Here is a 17,771-nt window from a genome sequence, read left to right on the forward strand (position 1 = left end):
GGCTGTCTCAGCCTGTCATCGCCCTAAAAGAAGCCAGGATGCTCTAGTCAAGAGAGTGCGATGGGTGAATGGGTAACAGCTATTCAAAACAAACACGCCTGTCAAACTCCTTGCCTCTCTGCTCTCCGGAAAACCTGTGTCTTCATACACACATTTTCAGTATTATCCGCCACCAAACGTGTTCTAGCAATTCCGCATACAACAGAAACGTGCCTAACAGCTTCTGGAAGGGAGACAGCCACAACCTCGTCCCTTGGCGAAGAGCCCTGGACACCTCTGGAATGTCCCCGCCTTCTCTGACTTTACCTAGACCCACGCTGATGTTCAACAACATAGGTAGCCAGTGAGATGCTTAAGCGCTATGGCCAACACGCCCTACCACTTCAGGAAGAGCAAATCAGGTATTTAATTAAAGCATGTAACTGTGTAAGACACAGCCAGACAGGAAGTAACAGGTGTGACCCAGAGGCACCGCAAGTTACTCTTTGCCTGTGTCTTGTACTACCTGTTCACGTCCCCCATGTTGCAGGCAGCACGTCTACTCAGCAGGGCTCTCTACTTGGTGCGCTGAGGCGCCCGAGAGGCATCCGAGCCCTGCAGGGCTGCCCAGCCGGGGGAGGCGTCTTCATTCGTCCTGACAAGGTGCATGGTGGGAAAAGGGGGCGGCCCCAGGGACCCCACAGGGCTCTTCCCCGACCCTTTATGCGACGATCACATGCTCCCTCAGGTGTCCAAATCAGTGACCCCAGACAACATTCTTAACACATGAAACAGGCATGGCATGCCCCTCCGGAGCCAAACGCAGCAGCGTTATCTGCACGGGAAGGCACTGAAAGCGTGTCTAGCTGGGGGACCGTTTCTTCCCTGGGTAGTTCAGTGTATGAATCAGACAAGCTCAGAGCCAACTGGAGGAAAAACAAGTATTTTCCGAGTGGGTCTTTAGAGAGTCTCACGAGCAGAAAGAAAAAGAGAAAGCGTGAAAGGCTGATAAATAAAAGCATACGCTAGTTTGATGATCATTAAGGTACAGAAACTATATTTGCTTAGAAATACCACGAACATCTGCAAAATGTTATGCATTCTTATCGAAAACGTTGCAATTCCTTTTCACTTTAATTTTAAGGCACATTTCATTTTATCTGACTTTTTATCTATGTGTTGTGTGTAGTACATGGTAGAAACTTTGCACAAAAATTTGGCGAATTCTTTCTACAAGACGCGTCCTCACCTTTTTCAAGGACGATTCTCCTCGGATTTCGTTGACGCAGCTTTTCACGGGACTCTCTGAAGCGGAGTTGTTGCTCTGTATCGGGAATTTCCTAGGGAGTCCTCTGTGGAAGGAAAAAACAATGTACTTTTAGATGTTAAGCACATTTACAGGATTAAGGAAATAATTAACGGTAATAAATATAACAAAGGAATTGTAGTACAAAAAAGCAGAAATACCTGTGCTGAGTTTGTTGTCATTATTTTGGGTGTGTTCTATGACTAAGAAAGGAAAGATGAGGGGTTAAACTAGTGAAAAGTTCATAATAAAGGAAACCATAAACCTACGGATCTAAATGTGATTATTGCAAAGAGTAATGTAGAATGAGTGAAACAGGACAAAACCAATTAGCTATTTATTACGAGAGAGCTGGGCTGAGCAGGAGAAAGAAAACGTGTGCTCTGCAAGGCTCATAAACCGACCATCGTTCCTGACTCACGGGTGCAGGATTGGAGTTAGCTGATGTAACCTACCAAAATGCTCTCCTGGGAGATCTAGAATTCTTCTTCATTTTTGATGGCTCACAACTACCTGATTTATTTTATAGCAGTGTTTACCGTTCACTGATTTACTAGTAAACAGGTTCATCCATTTGGGGACAGCATTCTGCTTATAAATAAACCCCCAAATCATAAAATTAATAAAAAGAGCAACAGCCAGGGAAATTCGGGCAGAAAATTGAAGTAATAAATTAAGCCACATTTTTCCTTTGACGTGTGTTTTTATGACCCAGACTGTGTTTTATGACCCAGAACTTTGACCATTTATTGTAAATGAAATCATTCTCCCGTTGATACTCACCCACTGCCTATGAGATTAAAGCTGAGTATTAACATCACTAACAGGATTCTGTGCGTAAAGGTGGTTAAGTCCTTCTCTGAAAGACCAGTGTTTGATTTACAGTCTCTTGCAGGTTCCACTTTAGTGTATCGCATCTGCTTCATCGGGTGCCTGAATAGTCGATCTCTAGCTTTTACTACAATCCCCTAGCAGACTAGAACTCTCCCACCTTGCCTTACTATTTACACAACTAATACAACATCTATTAGAGATCTATTAGAGATGGGGACAAAATTATTTGAGAAAGTTTCTGTTTCATTCCTTGATTCCTTTTCCCAACTAATACGTTGAGTCTACTCATAGTCTATGCTTTGAGTATGTCTACAGATTATTCGTGTCCCTGTCGGAAGACCTTCACTTGCAAAATGTGTCCTTTCTGCAAACAGAGGTCTCTAGATCATCATAATTCAGGGATTTCTCGGCATTGGCGCTATTAATGTTTGGGACCGGATTCTGCTCTGTTTTGGGGACATACCCTGTGCGTTGTAACATGTTTGGCAGCGACCCTGGACTCCACCCACTAGATGCCAGTAACATCTCTACCACCCAGTCATGGCAGCCAACAAGGGCTCCAGATGTCTCCTGGGGGAAGAGCCCTCGGTCGCCAACCACTGCCACGATTGATGTTAAACACACATCTAGGAACTCCACTGCTACAGCACGGCAAAGAGCCAGCAAGGGGTTGAGACAGGGAAATTATATGAGGGCAAGAGAGAGAGTGTCCCTCCCTACAGCTCCGTTCATCTCCAACATCTAGTGCACCTACTGCTGCATTTTCTCGTTACTCTCGCTAACAGTACCTTTCATTTTTGCACCACCCCCTCATGCTAACCATTTCACATGCGTTTTTGGAATCCTCATATCTGTACAGGTAGGTCAGTTTCTCTGTCTTTCTCTCCACCCACCCCATCTCTCTCTCTTTTGTTAACAATTAAGGAGACCAAAGTTCAGAGCGGAGGCCAGTGTGTCTCCAGATACAATGAGCACACAGGCCATCTGGGCTGTTGTTTCAGATTCTGTACCACGAGGTGTGAGGTGCAGCAACCCTCCCTCCCTCCTTCCCTTCCTTCATCTCCTAAGCTCTCATTACATCACCTTCTCAGGCCAGATAGGGGGCCAGTGCTAGAATTCGAAGTGAAGGAAACAGAATCCTTCTCTCGTTTCATTTAGAAGGGACTGTAAAGAAGTCACCTGCTGATAGCTTTTACACTCACCACATTACGATGCACCCAACACATCCCTACAGTGTGACACTGCATTCCCGGCTGTTATGAGCTATGGACCGAAAACGCGGAGAAACAGTAGATAACGATTTCAGCAACTGAAAATGTTGCCTATTAACCGTGGGAACTAAAATTGACGTCTGTAAGTTACTGAATATGATCCTTTTGTAAAATGGAGTAGACCTGAGGAACTCCGAATAAGAGTTTAGGGGTAAGGAACTAATCACAACTACTGGTATGGGGTCTCTCTCTGATCCTAAATTATTTGGGACCTCCCTTCTGCAAGCTTTTCCCTCCTGTACCTTTGAGATCATTCTTTCTAGTGATACACGCCTATTTCTGTATCAAAAATTGGCTTGTACGCCACTGCTCATTGGAGGAACGGAGTCAGTAGAATGTGAAAGTTGCACTGGTTCATATAAATTTTACACCAGAGATTAATGTTTCATATCAGCCAGTCACAGCCATGGAATGCAAAGTACAGGAACACAGCTGAAACCGTCAAGCACACAGGAAAAAAGACAGAGGTACACAATCCCCACTCACTCTGTATTCTCTTTCTGGCCCACGTGGCCAGCCATTCCCCCATCTTGGACACACTAATTACCTGTTTCTCCCTGACTCTGGTGCATTTTTCCTTATCTTCTAAAACCTTCTGTACACTCCCCCTCATCAAGCTATCATTCTTAACTTTAAGACAATATTCTACACTCATCCTGGCATCCTTTTAAAATTAGCACTGTACGTGTCTTTTTCATTTGCCAGCGGTTTTGATATAATTGTATTTATTTTTGTTATCATCCAGGTTACAAAGTTCAAAGGGCTTTGAGACAAACACTCCCCACGATTCTCCCGCGAGCCCTGCTGTCTTTAGATGACGATTTAGCTGACTACTAAATCTGTCTTTCAGGTGAGTATGTATCACGTTGCGAGCAGCCCTCTTGTCCCCCTCCTCTTTGTCTATTTCTGTCCCCCTTAAACCTGATTTATAAAAATGAGATGGCTAGGTAACATTGAACCTAACTCCTGATTCATGCTCTACTAAATGCACACCATGCCTTCCCTGACCTGTTGACTCTTCCCCTAGATTAAAAGACATAGGAAGGAAGAGCTAAGTAAAGAATGACTAGCTTTCTACCTCAGCAGCCCAGTTAGAAATCCTGTAAGCAGACCATTCGTACATGATCACATCTGAAGAAAGACCATGAAGTCAGACAGCCCACACACAATGCAAAGTGACACAGAGCTTGGCTGCCTCCCTTGATGATTCACTGAGATTCTTTCCTCTGTTTCCTTTAAAAACTGTCATGACTGAGCAGAATCTGTACAGGTGGTCTCGGGACATGAGTCCACCTTCTCCCCAGATTGCTGGCTTTTCTGATTAAAGCAACTTTCCTTTATACTGACACTTGCTTCTTGATTATTGAATTTTGAGCAGCAATCAGCTAAATCTGAGTTCAGCAACAATGTAAAAGCAAAATTTTATATATATATATAAACCCCCCCAAAAAACAAAATGAAACAGAATAAGAAACTATAAACCCTGTATTTGCCCTCAGAATATCCGTATGTCCAAACACCTCTTATCTTCCTATAATAAATCTAACAGAATCTTCATTTTACCCTATTTCTCACTGGAACTACAGATTTCTGGCTATCCCTTACTCCACAGGCAAGTTTCATGAAATATTAATCTATAATTGACAACTTCTCCACACAACTCCCATGTCTGGCTGTCATCTCAGCCACTTCACGAAAGCATCTTCTGCACTGGACACCAACCATATTTCTGTAATTAAGAGACAAAAAACCAGACATAGTCCACATGCCCCTCATCCAGGAGATGCATACATAAACACTGATGCATTCATACTACAGCCGGAATAAAGCAGAAGGAACTACTAACATTATGCAATAGCATGGACCAATCTGATACGTATGATGCTGAGGGAAGAAGCCAGATTCAAAGACTAAATAAACACTGCATAGTTGCATTTACGTAATATGTTTGCAAAGACAAGACCATATGGACAGTGAAGAGATCACCGGTGGTGGGGAGACAGGTTGAAGGGATGCTTCAAGGAGCATCTTTGGGCAGGGGGAGCAGGAGTGCTAATGGAATCATCTTGACAGTGGTGCTGAACAGCAGGGCACACTTCTCCATCTCACAAAAGCAAACACTTAAATGGGCTTTTATTGTATGCAAATAGTACTATAATGAAATAAATGAAAAAAAGCACACACATTTTGGTCCTCAGGGTATATTTGAAGCAGTTGCTGAGTATGACACTGGCATCCTTTCGCTCAGCTTTGTGTCCCCTCATTTTCTCCTTTCTTCCCTGATGGCTCCATTCCTTTCTCCCCTTTTTATTTTTAGGGTGCTTTTCTATTTTATTTTACGGAGGTACAGTCAGCTACAACGTGTCAGTTTCTTGTGGACAACGTCCCAGTCATGCATATACACATGTATATTCGTTTTCACATTCTTTTTCATTCAAGGCTATTACAAGACATTGAATACGGTCCCCTGTCCTACATAGAAGAAATCTGTCTTTTACCTATTTTCATACATAGTGGGGCTCTGGTCATTTCACTCTCTCGTGGATGTGCCTTCCATTCACCTCTGGCTCACCAAGATGTCCAAACCCTCTGAAATGACACAGCTCTGCAGCATTCTGTTCTGAACCACCCCTGGTCCTCCTTTCACGGTCACCGGCTTCTACAACCTGGTGAGTCACCAATTTCCCCAGACGTTGTCACCTGTCCTGAGGACTCACCTATGAAGTCAGCTCTGGACATCTCATTGCTATCTGTCCTGAGCGCTGGAGAGTACGCCCTCCTGCTGTGTGACTGACAGAAAGCATCGCCCTGTCACCCTGGATGGGAGGGAACACGGGATTGGCATTTGACTCCTCTCTTCCTCACCTAACCCCACCCTCCACATTTTGTGGGGAGGGGAGGTGGTAATTACGTTTATTTATTCATTTTTAACAGAAGTACTGAGGACTGAACCCAGGACCGCCTGCACAGTAAGCACGTGCTGTACCCCCGAGCTACGCCCTCCCCGGACTCTGTTTGATAAATGAACGACCAGGGCTGACTGTCCTGCCTGCTGTTTGTGTGAGCCTTTGAACCCGCTCCTGCCCTCCGTGTGCATCCGCGCGCTCCCCTGCCCTGGTTCACACGCCCATCCTTCTCTCCCCAGTCCCCGTGCTACCTCCAGCTCCTCCCCCTGCCTCCTTTGCAGTCGCCTCTTCTCCCTCAGCGTCTCCCTCCTCAACACTCGATTTCAAGGGCCGCCCAACTCGTCAGTAGAGGCTGCACTCCTAGCAAGCGCTTAAATCAGAAGATGCTCACAAGAACAGCTCTTAAAATGTGCTGAGTTAAAAAAAAGAGTCATTTATTGTGTATTAAGTGCTGGAGACAGAGTCTACAAAGATGACTCGTACTCTGTGCTGTCCTCAAGGAAACAGGTAAGTAAATAAATTGAGTAAAGGGGCTCCTCCAACCCAGCCCTCAAAGGAACCCTCTGCTACGCTAGCACTTTTGAAGTAGATGGGTCGGTGAGGAGAGTGTGCATCATCTGGAAGTGGTCTGCCTGTCTTTATCTTTCATTTTCCCCAAAGTAAGGCTGTAATTTTGCTCTCTTTTTCAAGCTGAAAATCAAGGCTGAATTTAAGTCACTCCTCTATGTGGACTCAAAAAAAAAAAAAAAAAAAAAAAAAAAAAACTACTAATCACTGTTTATAGCGAGGAATAAAGGCAAATCAAATGTTGACATAGCAGATCTGGTCAACACTACCCCAAATAAATAAACGTATTTATTTATTCTGTTTTTTCTCAGTGTTCCTGAGGTGTAACTGACAAGTAAAATGTACAATGTTTATTAAAGAGCACACTGTGATGACCTGACCACGTAGACTTTGTGAAAGGGTTCCCCGAAACATACTTACCTTTTGTGCGTGTGTCTGACAGCATTTAAGTGCGAGTCTTCCGTCAAGGATCAGTTACATACTACTGCATCCAAAAGTGGTGTCAGCTACAGCCACCGTGTTACACACTCAGTCCTCAGACCTGATTCATCTTATCGCTGAAAGTCTGTGCCCTTTAACTAACCCCCTTACGATCTCCCACAACCCCTGGACCCAGGCAACCACCATTCCACAATCAGTTCCTGTGAGTTTAACTTCCCTGCTTTTCAGATTCCACACATAAGTCATACTATACAGATCTGTCTTTCTCTGTCTGAGTTGTTTCATTTAGCGTAATACCCTCCAAGTCCATCCACATTGTTGCAAATGACAGTATTTCCTTTTATTTAAAGGCTACATAATATTCCATGGTGTGTGTGTATCGTTTTTTATTCATTTTTTGATCCATTCATTTCTTGACAGGCATGTAGGTTCTTTCAATAATATGGCAACACTGCTATTGTGAACACTGCTATTGTGAACAATGCTGCAGTCAACATGGGGACACAGCCATATCTTTGAGATAATGGTTTGTTTCCTTTGCAGACAAACCCACAAGTGGGGTTGCTGGATCATACGGTAGTTCTACTCCACATTTTTGATAGCTTAAGAAAATGGAGGTCAGAGGGACTAAGATAAAGATTATTAAGAAAAAGAATTATTCATGACATTTGTTAAAACAGTACGGCAGACTTTACTCAGGACTGTCTTGAACATACAGGAACTACTGCAGAGTTTCACAGTAGGGGACAGACACTGGGATCATCTCCAAACCCGGGAAGGAAAGCCAAAAAGCAGAGTGTGTAAGGTGCGGCCGGGGTGGATGGAAAATTACCAAGAGGGTAGGGGAATCCTTTGCTAAAAGGACCTAACTGGTTTCTTGCTGAGGTTTGGGGAGGGTGACTGGATAGCACCCAGGGGATGGGAGGGGGGACGACTTGAGGACAGTGATCAGATATTAAGGGTGGGAGATTCTGGCTAAAACACACTGACGGAATTTTTGCTAAAACTGTGCTCCTGGAGGACTTGCTCAAGCATGAAGCCTAGTCAAACTCAGAGGGGTATGACTACTGTTTGGCCAAGAAGAGAATCTTCATCAAGACTGCCAACATCTGCATCAACAGATGACTAGATAAAGAAGTTATATGCACACACACACACACACACACACGCACACACACACACACACACACACCAGGTTACTACTCAGCCATAAAAATGAAGAAAATAATGTTATCTGAAGAAACATGGATGGACCTGGAGATTATCATACTAAGTGAAGTAAGCCAGAAAGAGAAAGACAAATATCATATGATATCACTTATATGTGCAATCCAAAAAAAAAAAAAAAGAGAGAGAGAGAGACAAATGAACTTATTTACAAAACAGAAACATACTCACAGACATAGAAAACAAATTTATGGCTACTGGGGTGGAAAGGAGGTAGAAAGGGATAAATTGGGAGTTCAATATTTGCAGATACTAACTACTGTATATAAAGTAGATAAACAACAAGGTCTTACTGTACAGCACAGAGAACTATATTCAACATCTTGTAATAGACTATAATGAAAAAAAAATATGAAAAGGTATATACATATGTGTGTGTGTGTGTGTATATAACTCAATCACTATGCTGTACATCAGAAATTAACACAACATTGTAAACTGACCACACTTCAATTAAAAAAATTTTTTTTGAATTAAAAATAAGAAAACAAAAACCAAAAGATTTCTGACACTTGCAAAGCAAATGCAAAAGGTGCATTATGGAATCACAATAATAGCAGACACTTCTGTATTGCTCACTGCACCCCGTGTGACATTCGGTGCACTTCATATATATTCCTGAAAAACCTCACTATAACCATAACATAGGTCCTTGCGGTGTCCCTATTTTATAGCAAAATAAACTGAATAACCTGGAACGTAAGTCACCTGCCTGAGACCAGACATTAAGGGCACAACTAACATAAGTGACCAAGCAGACTGACTCCATAGTTTTCCCTCGTAGTTACTGCAATATCTTAAGAAATTGGTCAAGATGCAGAAAAAAATGAAACGTTAATACTTAATGCCAGGAATCTTATAATTTCAAAAAAAATAGAAGAATAATGGTTTCTTAAAATCACTGCACAGAGGGAAAGTGTATTAAGAAGAGAGACAATTCTATAACAAGTAATCTTAAAAAAGGACATTAACACTGATAAAAAGATGTCTCTGCGTAGCTTACTGAATGCGGACAAAACACGACGGTCACAAGAGTGTCTGACCCTCTGCCCATCAAACTCTCCCTGGGAAGCCCTTTTTCCTTAGAACAGAGTGCTTTCACGCATAATGACTTCTAAACTTGGAAATCATATTTCAGGGAAACCCACTCCATTTTTTAACCTAAGCACACATAAAATATCACCTGCTCTATTTCCACAACTATTTCACTTTGACAGACTTGGCAAAGTATGTGCTGTATCAGGTTGTTTGTCAAAAACTCACAGACCGTATCCTAATATCCTTTTTCCCCCTTTCACCAGACAAAATATGTGGGGCCATATATCTGAGAATGTTAAGTAAGTGCTGTCTGTTTTTTTTTTTTTTCCACCAGAGAGAAAAAAAGATAGGACTGCTATCTCCTTTACCAAGTATTTTTTCATTATCTTTCGACATGTAACAAACACACATTGGACCACAGAGGCAAGGAGACAATTCTGTTCCTCCAGATCCCAATGAATCTCATACCAAGTATGGAGTGATCATGGGCAGTGAATTCAGCTTCGTGAGATGAAAATACAGGGAGGGAAATCCACTGCAGCTCCTGCAGAATGGACATTTTCTCTCAAATTAGGAATCTATCTCTAAAGACTATTTTAAAAATTTTATCAATCAGAAATATTAAGGTACTACGAATGTGAACAATTTTATGATAATTAATACTTCAAAAAAGAGACTAAAGACCATGATAAACCTTTCCTGCGTGTTTTTTATTTCACTTTCTGTTGCAATATTTGCATCACTATAGCAACATACTCTAGAGAGTCACCCTTTGCTAGTAAAAGACTTTCCCTAGGGGGGAAAAATCCACGTAGGGGCAAAGATTCTATTAGAAGTATGGCTCTGTGAGACTCTTCCTGGTGTTTTTTCGCTGTACTTTTAAATGTTTGCCTAGAACTTCAACAAGAGAGGCTCACTAATAAACAGGGGACGGGTAGGTCAGTCTCAAAAGTAGAACTGCGCTTCACTGAGATTCCTTATCCCTCGTGCTGCAAAATGAAAAACGGAAACAGAAACAACAAGGCTCCCCTGAATAGGAAGTGACCACCCGCCAGTTGTCAGAGCAGGCAGATGGCTCGAAATGAGCGGAGAAAGGGGGGACACAGGCCAAATGGCAGGAACTGGGCGGAAAGGCGGGGCAAGGGCCGAACACAGGAAACCGTACACTGTGAGAACAACAGGGGTCCCTGGGCAGAGAAAGAAAAGCAGGAACCTCTGGGCAGATAAGCAGTCACACCTTCTGGGGTGACAACAGGCCTGCAGGCCAACAAAGAAAGGCGGGGAAAGGCAGGAATCTCCACTGTCCAAATGTAACCCTTTGCTCATTATGCCCTCCTTTTAATAAAATCAGCCCTGAGATTAGAAGTACCCATCATGCACCGACGCCGTGGCACGTCCGATCCTGACTAAGGAAGGACAAAAATCCCTCCTCTCCGTGGGAAGGCGGAGCTGGGGTGAAAACCAGGGAAGACCACGAACCCTTCCTCTCCAACGAACATACCGACCATTCGTTTTTACACTCTCTGTGGCCAACCTGCCGCAGAAACTCAGGGCAGCTGCTCCCCTGAGCCTGCCCGCTCTCCCCTTGAGAGTACTTTCCATCCCTTAATAAACCCCACTTTACTTTCTTAACCTCCCGGTCTCATCTCTGAATCCTCTCTGCGGCGAGACAAGAACCTAGTCCCCGGCAACACTGTGTGACAGAGTAGGGACAGGAACTCGCGGGAGCCCAAGGAAAGTGCCCACTGGTGCCTTCAAGTGAGCACGGCGCTTCAGCCTGTCCATCAACGTCTGAGAGCCGCGGGGACTGTGCGCGCCCATGTGCTTCTGTGATTTACCCTCGTGCTTCGAGGCCCCAGAGGTCTCGTTGGAGGAAGAAGTGCTTTCTGACAAGGAGGGCCACCTGGAAGGCTCCTGCAGGGGAGACACTCTTCTCACGTGTGAAACGAGCTCCTAGGACAGGAGACGGAGGGCACGCGGTCCTCCCCGCCGTGATGACTCAGTGTGCTTTATCTTCCACGGGGCGCTGTTATGGCTGGACCAGGGTCAGGGTGACAATGACTCTAGAGAGACATGAACTAGGAAATGCAACAGAAGGTGGAACTTCTGAACCCCCTGAAATATCACTCTGATAAAACTTAAAACGTGGGCTCAACCCACGGAAAACATCGTGGGTTAGCAGCTGACTTTTCCTCCTCCAGTTACACAGTCTCAGAAATGTTTTCGCCAAATGAATGACTTGGTGGTTGGAAGCCACCATGGAAGGAAGGAGAGAAAGTGCCTCAGCCCATTTAAGACATTTCCCCTGTGCCCCTCAGAGCCACAGGGAGACTTCTGACAGGCGCAGAGGAAGAACTATGAATCACAGAATGGCCTGGGAAAGTTTTTACTGAGGCGATCAGTTGAAGGTCGTCTTGGGGACTTCCCATTGGATGGGGACAGCCTGGCTACGTCCTGGTGCGGCTCAGTTCAGCACCAGCCTGTGCGGTGACTCTGTGCTGATTACAGAAAGTGTCTCCTGTGATCCAAAGCTCCTCAGCGGGAAGGAAACGTGGAGCCTCTCCCAAGGGGCAGGTCCTCCCCGACTGCTCAGCAGAGGCGGGAGTGGGGTGCCTGTGTCTCCCCTTGGCTCGCAGGATGCATGTGAGTGTCATGCTGCCTGTGCCTTCTGTGCTCGGATGTCCGGTCAAGGTCCTGGGATGCCTGGAAATGCCTTTTTCCCTTATGCTGTTTGAAAGTTACCAGAACACTTGGCCCCCAGATAAGCCTCTTGGGCAGAGCGAGTCTGTGAGCTACGGGCAACTGAGAACCAGCAGACACAAGGAAAGCTCTTCACCTCGCTCAGACTGCCTCAAAATGGAGCATATCAATTCCCTCCTTGGACAGGAAGTTTACAGGCGGAAAGAAAATTCCCGTTTGTAATGATGTCACTGACCAGGAAGCGAGCTACTCCTGAAGTATCTTTTACTACCTGAGAGACTCTTACCTGCATAAAGAGTCAAGTCTGTTGACCCCTCACCTGCCTCCTCCTACCAGAAGCTCTTTTTCTTGGTTTAGCCTGAAACGGTAAATAAGCCTCAGGCACCTGGCCACCTCCTTGAGCCGTGTTTCTCTTTGCCAACGCCAGCGCATCCAAACCGTTTTTTCTTTCTCTTGTTAACCTGTCTTGTATGGGTTTGATTCTTAGCCCCAGCAACTGAACCTAGGAGGGCAGAAAGAAAAAACCTTCTCCTCCGTTACATGCTCAAAAAAAAAAAAAAAAAAAAAAAAAAAAAAAAAAAGAAAGAAAGAAAAGAAAAGAAAAGAAAAGAAAGAAAAAGCATCCTTTACGAAAAGAGAAAGAAAAAGTAAGGGCTCTGTGAGTGTGTGTATGCGTCGGTGGGTGGGGGGCATGTGTGTGCACTTCGGTGTTGTCCCCAAACTCTCTGCATGACTCAGATGCTGCTTTTCTGTGCCTGGATCCTGCCTGTGACGACAGACATCTTTATGGGGAAGGAACCACCTGCACCGTGGACCTATTTTGGCTCGCTGGCTGAGCCAGCACTTCTGTATTAGCTGCATCGTTTCCCCCTTCCCTCTCAGCCCCTCAGGAGGAGAGGAGCTACCACACAAAACCCATCACGAACATGGCCAAGCGTTAAGATTTGTTCCTCCAGGAGGAGAGCGGACTCGGGCAGTGTGTTCGCGAACGCTGCTATAGAGAAACGCATTCCAGCTGAGCGGTCGCGCTCTTCTGCTCCTTCGGGTGCATGAGGAAACCTGGCCTGCTTCTGTTTCTGAAAACAGACAGTCACAGATCCGTTACACCATCAGGGAAAGGAAATCGCATCCAAAACAGACCTGACTCCTTTCAAACGGAACAGAGCTATATTGTTACACTGGAACAGAAGGGAAACGATGAACAAGTAATTGATACAAGATTCTCAACATTTCTTTGATGATCCGAATAGAAACATTAGCAAGATACTAGCTGGATGTCTTAGCGTGCGACCTCCGAGAAGATTCGTTTAGAGCTTCAAATCCCGACTCTTCACTGAGATCAAATCACGGGTTCAGATTCCACACCACCACTACTCCCCACCCCAACCCCGAGTACCTTTACTTATAGAATCAGCCTTAGGTGCAGGTAGACCCAATGCTAACCGGAGGTGTTCCCAGCTCCTAAGCAAGCCCACCGCACCCACCCCAGGGAATGCTGGCAGCAAAGTCCATGCTTAAGTTATCTTTGCTTTTCAAGTACCTGGGACGGTCCTGCAGAGGCTCCCCAAAATGTGCCACTTCTTTCAAAATTTATTGTTTTATTTTTTGAGGGGGAGGTAATTAGGTTTACTTATGTATTTTTAATGGAGGTACTGGGGATCGAAGCCAGGACCGTGTGTATGCTGAGCTTGCGCCCTACCACTTGAATGATACCCGCGCCCACACAACGTGCCACTTCTACGTGAGGATTATTTTCTGCCAGAGGCAACCCAGTCCCTGCAGGTTCCAGAGAAACTACTGCCCCTCCCTTAGGTACTTAGAATAATTAAGCTGGGGCTTCTTCCCAGAGAAGAGTTACTACCAGAGAACAATGCTACCTAAGTGGCCCCCATCTGTACGGCAGGGGAGATGTCTGATCACCCAACATCTGCCTTCCTTCTGCCCCTCCTGTGAACAACCCTCCTGTCCTTGAAGGCCCAGACCCCTAACCCATCCCTTCACTCAGGGTGGGGTGGACCCTTCATTTTACCCTCCTGTCTGTGAGCCTCTCGAGAATGTGTGGTCTCACACTCTCATGTGAGTGGGATTCCCACACGTACAAAATTAAATCTGAATTTCTCTTGTTCATCTGTCTCAAGTCAATTTAATTCGTGGCCAGAAGAACAGAGAAAGATCAAGTCGTCTTCCTCCCTGACAGCACTCAATAAATATTTGCTTGAGTTCCCTTAACCTTTGTTAAGTACTTAGCCTTGTGTAGTTTTCAAACACTGTCCTGGAAGAAGCAAAGCTTTATCACTCAGATCTCACTGTTGATGAGATGATTCAATTAGTTTTCTTCCCCTGGAAGAGAAAAACCGGCAGATCCCTGGGTGGAGATCCCTGCGTGTATGCATGTGTTAGTAGAAGAGGTCCAAACCTTGTAGAAGTTGTTCGTTGCTGTTTGTCTGCTTTGATAAGTCAGTTCTCCAGTCAGATATGTAAGGACTGGTGGCAGGACTCACCTGGGGGTGACTATGCCTCCTTCCCAGGGACATCTGGCAACGTCTGGAGACATTTTGGACAGTCATAACTTGAGGGAAACGGGCGCTACTGGAGTCTAGTAAGCAGACACAAAGGTTGGTGCAAAACACCCTACAATGCACAGGACAGCCCCCCAACAGCCCAGAAAGATCCAGCCCCACTTGTCAGCCAAGACAAGGTTGAGAAACCGTGCCATCCACCTATGTATGGAAAACTTCAGTGGCACCACTGGACCCCAGTAGCAGGACACTGGTGCTTGCGAAAGAAGCAACCACTGTACCCTTGGAACATCAGCGATGCATCTTGCGAGCACACAGTAGGTATTCAGCAGTGGGATGACATCCCTTCCTTTACTCCCTGTCTCCAGTCACTCCAAGACTCTGTTGATAACCACTGACCCCGAGGCAGTGATCCAAAGGAAAACCCCTACAGAAACGCCAGACGGCAACATTCTACGAGGGTCGATGGAAATACAGGTGTACCTTCCCAGAGAGTAAGCCGGCCTCACCTACCACAAGCCTTCAGCAGCAGTCAGACCTTTGGACACAGCCAACTTCTATGAATTACATTCATTCTAACTTTGAGTCACGCTGAACGTTCTGCAAACTAATAGGCCTGGGTCAAAAGATTTCCTTCCATGCAAGTTGGTTTCTAAAGCCCAAGAGGAAACAAAAGATCTTGAAAGGGTGAGTGCCAACGTTCTTAACAGTCTGCTCCCTACAAAAGACAGGACAGTGCCAGTTTAGAGTTTGTCTACTGATCTGTCTGGTTGATGGATTACTTGGCTCCATGGAAAAAGGTCAAGAGCCTGTTTCTGTAAGACTTCGGAGTAATGGAGGTGTAGACCAGCAGACATCCGTCTCCCCACTCCCCGTCAACAGCACTGTTCTCTTCCCGGTCTCCTGAACGACCTCCCCTCTGTCTCTGACCAGCCCTAATTTGCTGGTTCATCTGACTACTCTCTTAGCCACCATCAGTACAACGACTTTCTTTTTTCAGTAAGAAAACCATTTACGACGTAGGTGATGGGAGACAGGAAGGAGAAAGGAGTGTGGGGCAGCTCTGACACTGAACATGAGCCCACTCCAAACACACACTCCACTCCTGCGCCCAGACTCTGCTGTTTGCAAGTGCTGGAGTTTTCTCACTCACTTAAAAAAACATACATCCCTTCCGCCAATCAAAAGGCATTTGCATTCACGGCCACTGAGCGACATTTTTCTTGTTGTGCCATGTTATGTTTTCTTTTGTTTGAAGTTTGTTTTCTGCCACAGAGGGGGGACATGCATAGCTTCACTGCTTGGTCCTACAGGTAAGCCAGCATGATGGATGTTTAGAGGTACTGGCCAAAGGCTTCCTTTCTTCTCTAGAGAGCGATTTCCCCTGTCTGAGAATATCTGAGGGGAAAGCATTTTATGTGATACTGAAAAGGCAAAGGTGGAGAGGACAGCGTTCCTCAGGCAAGAATTGATACGGTCAGCCTGGATTCTCCTTAACCCTCTGCCTGAGCGGTGCAGGGTACAGAACGTACTCACTGACAAAGGGAGTCGACAAGGCTGTTTTCCTAACATGACAGACTCCAGTGGGACAGGCTGGGACCTGGGACCTCGTGCTGCAGCGCCCGCACCTGGACAAACGTCTCCTCCAGCAACAGACCATAAAGAAACTACAAGGGACTAGAAATAACCGCAGGCGTGTGCAGCTGGGGCAAATTATGAACAACAAGATACAAAAAGGCCAAACCCAACTGCCACGTCTGAGGCGCTGGGAGCAAAGGCAGGTGCCAGGCGAGATCCCTGCACACGCCCCACCAAGGGAGCAGGCGGACTCCCGGAGCCACGCCTCTGCCCAACCCACCCTCGCCCCGTTTAAGGGGGCAGCTCACCCCTCACTCTCAGAGAACAAGCAAGGGCGCCCGTTACTGTTTCCGCTCCTTGTGCTTCAGCACGAGTCCCCGTGAAGCCTTGCCTGAAATCCTCCTCTGGCCTCTTACCAGCTTCTACTGAATAGAGGGTCCAAGAACCCTGGGCCGGTACCAGCAGAACCAGTAAGGAGGGTACTTTAACGAGGACCAGCAAGCTGGGAAGCACTGGCGCCAGTGCGTGCACTCTGGATGTCTGAGAGGCTTCTGGGAAAGGCCTCACGATATACTAGCTAGTGAACAGCAATTACTTATGGAAACAATCTGATAGTGGATGAATGGACAAAGAACGTTGATACACACACACACACACACACACACACACACACACACACACACACACTGGAATACTTCTGAGCCATGAGAGAGGAGAAATACTGCCATCTGTGACAACATGGATGGATGCTGAGGGCGTTACGCTTCACGAATTAAGTCAGACAGAGAAAGATAGCTACTGAGTGATCTCACTTACACATGGAAGCTAAAACACCAAACAAAACAATGAACTCACAGATACAGAGAACAGAATGGAGGTTGCAGGGGACGGGGTGTCAAAAAGGGGAAAGTGGGTCAAAATGTACAAAATTCCAGTTATAAAATAAATAGGACCTGAGGATGTAATGTACAGCATAGTGACTGCAGTTAATAATACTGTATATTTGAAAGCTGATGAGAGTGTATCTTAAAAGTTTTCATCACAAGAAAAAACATTTAACTGTGTGCTGTTGGGTATCAACTAAACATACTGTGGGGACATCTCACAATACATACAAACATGGCATCATTATGCTGTACATCTGAAACTAATACAAAGTTACATGTCAATTTAAAAAGAAGAAAACAATCTTTTTTTTTTTAAGTTTGACATTCTTACTTTTTCCCCATGTGCAGAACTAATATTATTTTGATCTCCTGAGTACGTGTAAGCACATTTGACTGTCCTTTATGATTGGATTACTGCATTCTGTTGATTTTTATTTTGAAGTTGGCTTTATTCCTTTGATAAGTTTATTATTTATTTATTCCTATGTAAGTTAAAAAAGCTAGATTTAATCTGTTCT

At 45.2% G+C, this 17,771-nt stretch overlaps 1 long non-coding RNA gene across 1 annotated transcript in view; it reads right to left on the reverse strand.

The window, feature by feature from the left end:
* LOC116150842 (uncharacterized) overlaps window positions 1-17,771 on the reverse strand; it is a 253,084-nt gene that overhangs the window by 147,940 nt on the left and 87,373 nt on the right. Inside the window, exon 4 of the long non-coding RNA XR_010379274.1 lies at window positions 1,229-1,331. This is a non-coding gene — a long non-coding RNA (uncharacterized LOC116150842). The remainder of the gene's footprint in view (window positions 1-1,228; window positions 1,332-17,771) is intronic.

Source organism: Camelus dromedarius, chromosome X (genome assembly GCF_036321535.1).
Source record: "Camelus dromedarius isolate mCamDro1 chromosome X, mCamDro1.pat, whole genome shotgun sequence".
Lineage (NCBI taxonomy): Eukaryota > Metazoa > Chordata > Mammalia > Artiodactyla > Camelidae > Camelus > Camelus dromedarius.